This window comes from Chaetura pelagica, unplaced genomic scaffold (genome assembly GCF_000747805.2).
Source record: "Chaetura pelagica isolate M959 unplaced genomic scaffold, ChaPel_1.0 scaffold456, whole genome shotgun sequence".
In the NCBI taxonomy this organism is placed as follows: Eukaryota; Metazoa; Chordata; class Aves; order Apodiformes; family Apodidae; genus Chaetura; species Chaetura pelagica.
This window is the reverse complement of record NW_009953574.1, coordinates 1508395-1521952: the sequence shown is the minus strand read 5'-3', so window position 1 is coordinate 1521952 and position 13558 is coordinate 1508395.

Genomic DNA, 13558 nt, shown 5'->3' with positions numbered 1-13558 from the left:
ACCCCCCCCAGGCCACCACCCTGTCCCAGGGCTGCTTTGTGCTTTGGGGTCTTGAAGTGCCCGGCAGTGGAGGTGAAATGAACCCAAGAAATCCCAGCCAGCCAGCTTGGAAAAACCCTGGGGAGTTTGATTTACTTGCAGAACATGTTTGCGTAACAATACAATGGGGGGAGCCCTATTTTTGGTACAATGCATCCCTCCCTGTGCCAAGATCTGCTGATACTCCCCGGCTGGGGCAGGCACCAGCACAGCCAGGCTGGGGTCGTGCCCTGGCTGCCTTGCTGTCACCCTGCAGCCCCTGGGCAAGAGAGTGCCTGGGGGGCTTGGGGGGATGCCTGCCCCCTGGCAGGGCCCAACGCTGCTGCTCATAGGGGCACGGTTACTGAGCCAGTTGTTTTTGGGGGGGTGGCTGGAGAGATGGTTGAAAAACACCAAATGGTTCTTCGACAGCAAACCTGGGGAAGTGGTGGGGCCTTTGTTGAGCTCTGCCTGGTAGGACACCCCACTGAGTTCAGAATCATTCACCTGGCAGCACAGTCCACACCTGGTGTAGCTGTGTGGTTGAGTCAAGTTTGGAGGTTTTGGTGTGGAAAAGAGTTTTAAAGCACCCCAGCACAAGCCCTGGCCGGTGGGTGCTGGGTGAGCATCCCCTTCCAGGCCACCCCCACCGTCCTGGGGCAAGGCTTGTTCCGTGGGTGCTGTTTGGAACCTGTGGGCTAATTGCAAAGACCGTTGCTAACGAGCACCTCTGGCTGCAGGGACTTGCCTGCAGCAGAACCAGCTGGCCCTGAGGTCGCAATCATATTTCAAGGCGTGAGGAGCCAAATGAGACACACCTGGAGAGGGAGGGAAGGAAGGGCTGGGGCTTCTCTGCGGGTGTTTCGGCTCTTCCTCTGCTCCTCCTGCAGCCCCTGGGCAAGAGAGTGGCTGGGGGGCTGGGGGGGATGCCTGCCCCCTGGCAGGGCCCAACGCTGCTGCTCATAGGGGCACGGTTACTGAGCCAGTTGTTTTTGGGGGGGTGGCTGGAGAGATGGTTGAAAAACACCAAATGGTTCTTCGACAGCAAACCTGGGGAAGTGGTGGGGCCTTTGTTGAGCTCTGCCTGGTAGGACACCCCACTGAGTTCAGAATCATTCACCTGGCAGCACAGTCCACACCTGGTGTAGCTGTGTGGTTGAGTCAAGTTTGGAGGTTTTGGTGTGGAAAAGAGTTTTAAAGCACCCCAGCACAAGCCCTGGCCGGTGGGTGCTGGGTGAGCATCCCCTTCCAGGCCACCCCCACCGTCCTGGGGCAAGGCTTGTTCCGTGGGTGCTGTTTGGAACCTGTGGGCTAATTGCAAAGACCGTTGCTAACGAGCACCTCTGGCTGCAGGGACTTGCCTGCAGCAGAACCAGCTGGCCCTGAGGTCGCAATCATATTTCAAGGCGTGAGGAGCCAAATGAGACACACCTGGAGAGGGAGGGAAGGAAGGGCTGGGGCTTCTCTGCGGGTGTTTCGGCTCTTCCTCTGCTCCTTGTGCTGAGACCCTCTGGCAGCTCTGCCTGTCCTTGCAGGTGAGCCTTCAGGGAGTATCTTCTCCTCCGAGCTGTCGGGCACCTTTGGTGACTGGGATGCTGGTTGTGTCCTTGCCCAGCCCGGGCGAGGAGCAGGGACGTGTCCTGCCCACCCCTGCAGCAGCATCACAGCCCTGGCATCACAGCCCCGGCACGGGTGATCCCAGCCCTGTGCCATGCCCACGGTGTGATGGTTTGGACCATTTTGAGGACTGGGATGGCCCTCTCCGGTGGGTGATGTGGCTTGCTGGGATCAGCTGGTGCGTGGAGCAGCACGAAGATTTGCTGGCTCTGTCGCGTGTCCAGGGGTGCCCAGTGTGGGCTGTGACTGGGGGAACGTTCGTGGGGGCTCAAGGGGGATGTGCAGCCCTGTTTGCCCACTCGGGTCCCTTCCTCAGGAGCCAGCTCCCTTATCCTGCCCTTTCTTCTCTTTCCCAGCAGCTACTGGGAGGATGTGGAACAATCAAGGGTGGGAACAAAGCTTTCCAGGAACCGCGCTCTTCCTCCTGGAGCCGCGGGGTTGGGGCTACGAGCGCTGCAGAAACACCCCCTGCTCGACGGAGCTGCCAAGCCAGAGCAGTCAGCAGCCCACTGTCCTGCTGGCATCTGCATTTAAAAAAAAAAACAGCAACAAAAGATTCATGACTTATCCCTCATCCCCCCAGAAGAGCGTTTGGATTTCCAGCAGGCTGAGGGGGGAACCGGTGCAAGGAGCAGAGACTTGGGCTCTTCAGGGAACACTCAGGAGGGGCTGGTGAAGCATTTGCACTTTAGGCCTTACAGACTGGAGGGGAACGTGCCTGCTGAGAGGCCTGTTCCCATAGCTTCTCCAAAAAATCCTTGCCAAGGGTGCATTTGCAGAGTGGGCTGCATATAAATTATCCATAAATAAGCTTAACACTAGTGAGCAGGTGGAACAGGGCAGGGTTCAGGAAATTATGCAAAGAGAGTAGACAAAGAGCTGGGCTCCGATTGCCCTTTGTCTGGGGAAGCTGGGCTCACTTTCTGCAGTCACAACGAGTTAGTGCAAGGCACAAAGGCAGGCAATTCCAGATTTGATTAAACTGTTTGACAGCATTCATATGTTAAATGATCATATGCTCCTTTCTGCTGCTACAGTGTGAGCATCTCAGGAGGATCCCAAATGAATCCACTGAGGCCAGAGTGTAGTGTAACAGGAGAGGTAATTAATAAGCCCAACAAGAAGGGTTGGGGAACAAATTGTTGTGGTCTTTACCCAGTGACCAGGCGTGTCAAGTCAAGAAGAGATGAGTAACAGGGATGAACACAGATGCATGTTCTGGCATTTGGGAGTCTAATCCAGATGCAAACATTCTGGGCAGGATCCTGTTTCCCATCTCCAAAACTTCTGACACACACGAGAGCTGCGTGGCATCCCCTGTGCCAGCAGATCCCTGTGGAGCCGGGTCATGGCTGTTCAAAGGCATTCCCAGAGTAAGGATTATTTTGCCTTTATGCTTGCTGCCCATTCAGTCTTTTGTGAGATGCCATGAGGAATAGAATGACATTGGAAAGAGGAGTGAGGATTAGAAACCCCCCCATGTCAGCTGCACAGTGTCTGGGTGCAGGAGCTGCTGAGGCTGCTGCAGGGCAGAGGCAACTCATCCCCCAGCATCATCTGTTCTGTGAAAGGGGAACCCAGGGGATGTTGCACATCAGGTGTGCTGTTTTCAACCTCTGCTTTTCTCCACAGGTGAGAAGATGTCTCTGAAGTACAAAGTTTCCCAGCAAAGCTGCGTGGATTTGCTCAGTCAGCAGCCCCAGCCCATGGAGAGCAGGAAAAGCCCCATTTGTCAGGTAAGAGGAGGTTCAGAGATGGTTCCTGGCTGCCCCTCTGCTCCACAGAGGGGCTGCATGCCTATGGGACACATGTTCTGGGTCACACCAGGGCCACACAAACACCCACAGAAAGGTAATGCCAAACAGATACACAGAGGTGCCAGAAAAGCTGCTGCTGCTGAAGGTTCTGCAACAACTCCTGGTGTCTCCCTGCTCTCCAGGGGGTACACCATGGCTGGTTCCTGCCCAGGGCTGTGGTGTCACCCCAGGCTGCCTGGCACAGGGTGATGGTGAGAGGCAGGATGATGTGCTCCTCTGCTGTGGCCCCATCCAAGTGCAGACAGACCCCTTCCTTGTGTGCACAGGCATTCCAGCAGAGCAGCCTGCCTTGGCTCCCCCTCAACATCACCATAGGCAATGCAGAGTCAAAGGAGTTAGACAGAGAACAGGTTGAAAAAGCTGCCTCTGCACATAGTTTAACAAGAAATAAAACAGCTGCAAGAGAGACAGAAGTAGGGGCTGGTCCTTGGTGGTCCTCCTGGGTCACTAGGCTGGCTCTGTTCCCTGAAGACCATCAGCAAGACCCGTGTTTCCTTCTCTGGGTCAGTGAGATGGTTGAGTGAAGCTGGGCATTGCAGATGTTCCTGCTGGTAACAGAAGCCCCAGGACAACAGAGCAGGGTCATGCTTTCTCTGTCTGCTTATGGCCACCAGCAAGCCCAGCCAGCCCCAGTGCTGCTGGAACAGCCCTGGTCTTACCCACCACCAGCCCATCCTCACTCCCCATCTGCCATAGCCAGACACAGGGTGTGGAAATAAGCAAAAAATGCTGCTTTCTTTTTTTTTTTTTTTTCCACCAAGAGCATCTGCTGGGGAGCAGCTCCTGGGCTGACATGTGGGCTCCAACCCTGGGTTGTCCACGTGTCACCCTGTGCTCCCTCCATGCTGGTGACCCTGGCTCTGCTGCTGGAGCCCTGTGTGCCGGCTCGATGCCAGGAAGGGGGTAAAACACAGTGCAGGGAAACCCAGCCAGACACAGAAGGCAATCATGCCCACAGAGGTGAGGGATTAATTAAGATCTGTGCTGATAAAGCAACAGATAGTGCTGCAGGGAGAGGTGGGCTTGGTCTGGGGTGGTGGTGGCTGGCAGCAGGAGCTGGGCAGGCAGCAGCTCCCAGGTCCTCTGCCTGCAGAGCCAGCCTTGGGCATCCCATTCCCACCACGGCCCTTCCTGACTGGCACTGGCTTGGAGATGGGCCCCATCTCCCTGATGTTCCTATGGCCAAAAAGTCCATCTAGGCTGTGCTCACTGAGCACCCTCCAGCTGCACTGTAGGCATGAGACTCTGCCAGCCTCTGCAGGCATGGGATGCCCAAATGCCCAGTGTGCAGGTCAAATGTGGATTATGGAAGGATATGAAGGAATTACCCCAGCTCCAGGGCAGAGCTGGGCAGCTGCCTCAGCAGCTACATCTTGACAGATACTGGAAATTAAGTCACCACCCTCATTATGCTGATTGGCAGCCACTGGGTTTAAGTTGATTGCTTAGGGATTCACCCAAGGACAGCTTAGAAATGTGTCTGTGGCTGGATCTGAGGCAGAGGGCCCAGTGAGGGGTCCTGCCATGTCCCCCTGTCACCTGCCCAGCCCCCAGCAGCACTTCACAGCATGTTCAGGACAAGATTCCCCTCCAGACCTTTTAATTCCTCTTCCACCATTGTCAGCTGCCTTCTCCCAGGGTGTTTCCCCCTCTCTCCAAAATAAAATAAAAAAAAAAGAAGTCAAGAAGTGCATAAAGCTTTTTGTCTGGTGCAGAGGCCCCCGGAGCTTGGCCACCCCCCTGGGCACTGGGGGGACAGGAGCCACAGCCAGGCTGCCCCAGCGGGCTCTGGGCTGGCCAGCACTCCCTGTGCACCAGGTTGCAATGAAAGGTTTTATTGCCCAGTCATCCAGCCCATATCAGACCACTCTTTGGCTGAAGGAGAAGCATCCATTCAAAGCCAGTTTACAGCAGAGTCTTTATTTTTATTTTAAAAGCATCTGGAAATTAAAAATCCCCTCTGGCGCTCGGCCACTTTGGAGAGAAAGCCAGGCCTGTCGTCTGGCCAAGCAGCCCTGCTCTGCCTGAGTTGGGTGGATCCAATGCTGGGATGATTTTCCAACTGGAGCAGACAGGGGCTGCTGGCTCCCTTCCAGCAGCTCCACAGACTTCCCATGCCCAGGGTGGGTTTGGTCCTTGCACCTTAGGTGTGACATGGTGTGCGTGTCACCCAGAGCTGTTTGGGGTGTGCCGGGCTCAGCCCCGTGCTCATCCCTGGCCCAGGGACATCTGTCAGATGGTGCCTTGACTGGTGGGTGCCTGTGGGGTTTGCCCTGGGTGAAGGGCACTGATATAGAACAGAATCACAGAGTATTAGGGGTTGGAAGGGACCTCTGAAGGTCATTGGATCCAGGTTGGGTTGTTTATTTCCATGTTGGGGTGGCTGCAGGTCCAATGATGTTGGTCACCCCCAGCAACCTGTCCCCACGGAGAGGGCACGTGGCTGCTGCCTCCTCAGCAGTGTGGCAGGAGGTGACACTATCCAGGGCTGGCTGAACCTGGTGGGAGAGGCATGCTGAGCTGACAGCAGAGGGAAGCTCTCCATGAGCAGTTTTTTACCAGTATCTCCTTTGGAGTGTCACCAGTATCTCCTGGCAGGAGAGGAAGGCAATACCCCTTCAGGCCAGGGAGAGTGGGTCCAACAGACACAGATCCATCACCCCTCAGCCTGCTCCTCCCAATCTGCCCCATCCCACCAGCTTCTGCTTCCAGGCACAGTGCCTATCTCTACTCCAGCATGCCAGCAGCCCTGGTGGATGGGCTTTTCTCCTCTCCTTCCCAAAGTCCCACTCTTAGCCAGAGCTGGTTGCTAAGGAAAGACCAATTCTGCCACTTGTGCAGGCTGGGGAGGGCCAGGCTCTGGGAGACACGAGCAGAGACTTGACTCTAATCTTAGCTAAGCTCTTGCAAAGCCCTTCTGGACATGCACAAACCAGACTTTTCCAAAGGCTCATAAACCTGAAACAACCATGGTCAGACCCCAATGGCCATGGCAACATGCCCATCTGTAGCACAAAGCCCATCTTCCCCCACTGGATTTCAAGTCCCTCTTTCAAAGTATGGAAGCATTAGATCTTTCCAAAGAAAGGATTTCCTGAATTATTCTAACACTGACAAAACAATGTATTCTTCTCTGCCCTGGCTCTCACAGGCAGTAGAAGTACTTGGCTGGAATTTTCCCCCAAGAAAAGAGAAAGCCAGAGTAATGACATCAGAATAGGATCTTGCACTTAGAAGGGACAAGCAACCTCCAGAGCAGCCTGAGCTACCAACTCTGCCTCCAATAGCAGCATCTGCCAGCTTTGTGAGCAGTGTACATTGTTTAAAGGACCTAATCAAGTCATATATTCCTTTTGAAGTCAGACAACTTTGATTTAACAATGGTTTCAGAGCTTTGAAAACCCCAGTCTTTTCTAGTCTGTCTTCCATGATGGCTCCTTACCTGTCTCCCATCATTGAATAAATCATCATAAACATAAACCAGATGCTTGATGTTAACAATAACTTTAGAGAGCCCTGCTTCTCCTAAGATGTATGGGCAATGACTAACACACTTTCAGCCTCCAGACTTAATTTAAAGCATTCTGAAATTGTGCCCTGGGGAGATGAAGGCTGCCCGAGACAATAACTTTAACATTAAAAATAATCTGAGTCTTTAGCAGCAACAAAGTCAAGATTGTCCTCCTCCTGCCCTGGGGTCTCAGCCTGTCATGGGTGCTCTGTAAGCCATGGGTTGCACTTACATGGATTCATGCCCAAAGATGTTGGAAAAGACCTTGCAGCACCTTAAAGAGAATGAAGTACCTGTGTTTAAATGCCGGGGAGCAGTGGCTTGTGCAGCTTGTGGTGAGCAAGGAGAGCTCCTTGCAGCAAAGTCAGCATTGTCAGCTGAGATGTGACAAGGGACAGTGCTGAGTTTCCAGACACAGTGGCTCTCCCCAGCAGGAGCAGCAAGCAGATGGGTTGGCCTCAGCCTGTGCACTGCAAGCTGAGCTGAAAACCTGGAACACCAGCACCCTGAAACCTGGAACTCATCTTGCCTTGCAACAGAGCACCAAGGTGTGGAGCAGCTCAGGGGGATGTGCTGGGAGAAGGTGAAGTGTTCCTGACCCAGAGACCTCAGCCTGCAGAAAACCTGTAGCTAGCAGCTGCTCCAGAGCTGCTCTGTAGGGAATACATTGCTTAACAGAGGAATACACTGAAATGCATCACTATTAGAGCTAAATTAGTGTCTGGAGATTGAGCTCTGGCAAAGAAACAAAGTTTTGAAAGCTTCCTTCAATATTCCTTCACCTTCCTATCCCTGCATGTGCTGAGCCCACAGCTGGATCAGCCTTGCCATTTTATTTGCATATTTTTGTTCTCCCTTATTTACAAGGTTTGCTGTCTTATTCGTTTGAAGCAATGACCAAGAAGAAGGAGGGATGCAAAGAAATCTTGGAATCTGCCAAAGTCAGGGAAACCTGTTTTGGTGAAAACCTCCACACAGGCGTGTGTGGCCCTTGTGACCCGCTCAGTGCTGCAATGGGAAGCTCAGTGCAAAATTTCCTGTCACAGAATGAACTAAAAAGGGTTATTGCCAAAAATACACCAGCAGGGAGGCTCATGGGGAGCTCAGGGGGAGTTATTTCTCCTCCCTGAACTTCATGGCAGCACCTCTTCTGTTTGAAGCCCTCTGCATGATGGTGTCCCAAGCCCAGAGCTGTGTTTGAAGCCATGGCAAAGGTGAAGAATAGAAGCCAATTGAGACAACCAAGGGGAGATGTTCCAGGAGCTCACCCTTTGTGTGAAGCTTTTGTCACCCTAGTATCCCAGCCTGGCCTTTCCTAATTTCCAGCTGCTTTGAGTGTTTTTGTTCTGATTTTCAAATGAAAACTCACCAAATTATTTGATACAGGGAAGGGGGCAAAGCAGAGAGTGGCTTGAGGGGAGAGAAGAGTCTGGACCCAACATGTCCCAGGAACCTTTTGCCACTTGCTTCACCTTCATGCTCTTGTTCAGCAACAGGAGAGCTCCTTTTCAGGACAGACCCCCCCAGCCATCCAGCCACGTTTTCAGCAGCACCAAGTCCTTCTCCAGAGGAAGTTACTGGAGCACTAGAATATAAAAGACCACAATTTATGCATTTTAAGCCATGTTTTTGATTAGGTCAAATACCGAGTGAAACCTGAATAATATCTTTTGTAGAAAAACTTAATTTTGTAGGAAGTTTTTTTCCTTATAAAGAATGATTTACCTGTCTCTGGGGCCATGGTCTTTGTAGAACAGAGCACGTGTCTGTTCTGGTTCCTTACATCTGAGATATAGATCCCAGGCAAGCAGCTGTCCCAGGGTATTGGAGGGGATTTTGTGTCAAGTGGGAATCCTTTACAGGCAGCTTTCATTTTTCCATCTGGAAGTCTCAGTATATTAGTAGTTGCCAGAGTCCTGTGAACTTTCATATCTCTTATGGCATCACCACTACAAATGCTTTCACATTAACAATCAGCCAGATTTCCTTTCCGTGACCAAGCAGGAAAAGAAAGAGAAAAGACAGACATGATTACATTACAGAATACCTTCTCCTCTGTCCCACTTAGCAGTCACTTTGTAAAGTGATATGAAAGGTTATTTACATTGGGATACATCTGAGGAGCAAATGCTCCAAAAAGGGATCCCAGCTGGTTCCTTTCCTACCCTTGCCTGTCTCATGCCGGTGAGCGAGCTGGGGCTCAGGTGGGACCCTGGCACACTGCATTAAAAACTGGGCAGAAAAAAAAAAAAAGCAGGTAATCTCATCAATTCATTAGCATTCAAATTTCCTTTTTAGCTCTTTGCTTTTTTTGTTTGGGTTTGGAGAGGGGTAGCTTCAGTCTCTGTGCAGGGATGGGGCCAGGCAGAGAACAGCCCTTTCTGCAGGAGCAGATCCACTCTTGCTTTGGCAATCAGAGCTTCCAGGAAGAAGAGAATAAAATAAAAAACAAGACAACACTGCAAGAGGGACGTTTCCTAGCTGTGTACTGCACAGCTATCCCACCACTGCCAACACAGACTTCCAAAGAAGCAGCCATGGTGGGATGCAGAGGGAAAGGCTGGAGTTGATGTCTGATGCCTTTTCAGAGGCAGACGTCAGGGTCCCAAGTGTCCATGAGCTGCATCTGGCAAAAGGATCATGCATCTAAAAATAATGAGAGTAATATTAAAATAACCAAGGAAATGCACTTCTGTGTCTCTTCTGACTGAATTCTTCCTGTTCATTTCTTCTTTTTTTTGGCTGTGCCTTTTCAAACCCTTATCCATGGTCCCATCTGCTTGGCAATGAGAAGTAGAGGTGCAGTCTTTGGTGGACTCTTGCAGGGCTCTGAGACCTTAGATGGTCACTGATGGGAGATCACACTCAGGCAACCCCAGGGATCCCCCTGGTCTGGCTTCCTATGGGTAACATCTTGGTGAGTGACCTAATAGCCACAAAAATATCCTCTGAGATCCACATTACCATTCCCTTAACTGTGGTGGGGGAGTTTTTATCAAGGGAACTCCCAGGGCTGCTTCTGTCTCCTTTATGCCATGGGTTTTAATCAAAAGGGACCACCTGGGAGTAGGTTCAGCCCCAATTCATACAGAAAAATGGTGATGCAAAAATCAGATAAGTAACAACTGTTATTATTCCCCTACTTCTGGGGCAGACTAGGTGTCTTTGACCTCTTGATGCCTTGGGGACAATCTGTTAGGGCTGCTTCTCATCCCTAGTTCATACGTAGCTTTTAGTGCTGTATGTGAGGAGATCACAGCAGAGAGAAAGGAAGACACAAAACCTCTTTGCTCAGCCTCTTGGCTAAGACCCAAATATTTTAAACATTTCTGCTAAGGGTTGATCCCCCCAGTGAGTCTCAGAGCTCTCATCTCTCACTGCTATAAACCAAAGCCTGTTTACATGAGATCAGCACGTGCCAATATTGCTTTACACTTTACAGTGTGTGCACTTCATACATCCTTAGGGATGGGCAACCCATCCCTGCAAGCCCTTCAGGGACCTTAGGATTAGTTTTTTTTATTTAGAGGACAAGGGCTAAAGGCACGATGGAAGGTGTGCAAATGGTTAAATGCAAAGGTCTGTTGGTCTTGTGAGACCACTGGTAAATAATTTAACAAAGGTCTTTGACCAGTCTCACTCTAAAAGCAAAAGTAGGTCCACTTTAAGCCCTGCTTTTCCAGTTTGGATGGCTAAATCCATACTGCAGTCCTTCAAAACAGCCACGCTCTGTAGGAATTGCCACAGTCAGACACAGGGTTCTGGCTGCCAAGTGTAAAAGAGGAAAATGTGAGGAGCTCCATACCAGGCAAACATAGGTTCATCTCCCTCCCCTAGAAGAGCTCACCCAAGCCCTGGAGACTGGCTAAAACATTAAACCAAGAGGTTTTGCCCTACACAAACCATGGGTCTCCTGGTCTCTCCAGCACTGGATTTTCTCCACAGGAAGACTCTCTGAAGCCTTTGATCTGCACCTCACTGCAGCTTCTAAGCATTTCCTCTACCATCTCCCCCCCAGAAGCATTTTAACCTCTCGAGTAAAACACAGCTAGAGACACAGTGTCTTGTGGTCTGACCATCCAGAAAAGCCTTCACTGGCACAGCTGCTTCCAAGCCTCGTGCGAGGAGCGTGGGTTCCTCACCAGGAGACTCCTGATGCTTGGGGAAGGGAGCACAGGACAATTAGTACAACACTCAAATGAGGCTGAAGAATTAGGAATTGCCTAGGCCCCAGTAAAATCCAGTGCTTTATATGCCTCGAGATGCAGTTGGAGGAATCTGGCTAATCTTTTACTCTCCTAGTAAATCATTCATTGAGGCCATCTGTGAAACATGAGAAGAGCAGCTTCAACCCAAGATTCCCACTTAGCAAAGCTCTCACTGGCTTGGCTGGAAAGAAGCTTTCCTGATAAAGTTGATAGTTAGTCCAAGCCCTCATGATTTCCAGCAGCAGTAATCCTTCTGGGGAGATTAGAGAAGCAGTTCTTGAAAGTCCTGGAGTGGCTGTGCATTTCAGCTAAGTTAAAGGGGAAAGAAATGTTTAAAAATCCCCATCACTTGCCAGGAGGGGTCCCAGCCCTGGGGTGGCCCTGGTGCTTCCTTTTCCAGCCTCTGCAGGCAGGTCTGACAAACAGCCCCCAGGGTGGCTGGTCACAGCTCCTCTGGGACACAGACCGTTCCTGAGGCTCAAGGAGAGCACCAAGACAGAAATCTGGTGCCTTGATGGCCAAGGCTGAACCTTGGTTTTGTTCAAGGAGAGGCATGGGAGCCCATCTGGAAAGCGACACTCGGCTCTCGCAGCTGAATCCAGAACACAAACTTCTGTGTCTTGGGAAAGTTCATGGCTGAAAGGAATGAGTCCAGTGTGGGATCATGTCACTTGAGGAGGAATAACTCATCCAAAACACTCCTGCCAACTGTCCACGCCAGGCTGCTTATCTGTGTCCTCCACCCAGATTTGATTCAGGTTTTAGTTACTGTAACCTGGGAATCTAAGGAAATTCTCAGGCAAAAACTTCACGTGCAAAACAACTTCTAAGCAGAGCAGCACCTCATCGACCATTGCACTGACCAGCTTGTCAATGGGACATTTTCTGCTATGGGGGGAGTAAGTCAAGTCAAGTAAGATTGGAAGTTGTTTTATTTTGGTTTTAAAAGCCAAGGCTTCCTCCTCACTTACTAAGCAGACAACTGTTGAAGAAAATATTGACCCTGTGCAGCAGCTGAGGTGTTGGGGAAGACTTTTCTGTATTTCAGTCAGCTGTAATAAACACTATGAATCATGGAATGGTTTGGGCTAGAAGGGACCTTAAAGATCATGCAGATCCAACCTCCCTGCATGGGCAGGGACACCTCCCACCAGCCCAGGTTGCTCCAAGCCCCATCCAATCTGCCCTTCAACACTTCCAGGGATGGGGCAGCCACAGCTTCCCTGGGCAACCTGGGCCAGGCTCTCACCACCCTCACAGGAAAGAAATTCCTCCTCATGTCTAATCTGAATCTTTCCTCTTCCAGTTTTAATCTATTACCTCTTGTCATCTCTCTACAAGCCCTTGTAAAAAGTCCAAATAAATGCCCCCTCCTATAATGCTGATCCTACAAGGATCTGTACCATCCTTGGCAATTGGTGGTGGTGTTTCTAACTGCAGCTTGGGACCTTGCAAACAGAGAGGGCCTGGCAGGAGAAGCAGTGGGGAGAGCAGCCAGTACCCACTGCCTGGGCCAGAAGCAGAGGAGGAGGAAGGTGATACCCAGAGGGTCACAGAGAAGTTCTCAACCTTAGCAAGACCAAAGATGTCCCATGGCTGGGGCACTGAAAACTGCCTGAGGAGATATGGTGCAATGTGACAGAGCTGATCCAAGAAGATCTCCTGTCTCAGTGCCAGCTGGGCTCCAGGACAGAGGGATTTTCCATTATTTGGACAGGAGTCCTGTTGTTCAGCAAGAAAGCTGCTCTGCCCTTCCAAGCAGGGCCAGCTGGTGAATCCTCCACCCTCCAGATCCCACACAGTGAAGACTGCAGGACCATCTGTTATAAATCCTCTTCTCTGGGCAAGAGCAGGAAGCACAACTTGCACAAGACTCTCTTAAATGGCGAAAATCATCCAGGCCTATTCTTTGCAAGTGCTGCAGCCCTCCTGGAACCCTTTGTGATCTAAGTTGTTTAGAAAGCAAATGAAATGGGGTGAGCCAGAGAAACAGCAGTGGTTGCTTCTCCAAGAAAGAAAAGCTCAATTTTACCATGGGGATCTTGTGTCTGCCATGACCCCACCAACATCTCACAGGAGCACAGAAGGAATTAACCAGTGAGGACTGGGTCACTCTTGCAGATCTGTGAAGAGTTTCATTTCAGTTCTTACAGAAATATCCTCCTTTCTGTGAATAAACCAAGCACAGGCAAACACCATCTAGTCCTCAGCTGCCAATGTGTGACTCCTCCATAGCTTATAGCACTCTTCTTTTTCCATCTAAAACTGACCTCAGGCTGGTAGCCCCTCTGGAGGCTTTCCTGGGCTACAGCTAAGGTGGTCAATGCATGAAGAGGAGCCAACATTTCACAAGTGGCAGCTCTGGAGGAGCAGGTTCCAGAAAAGGT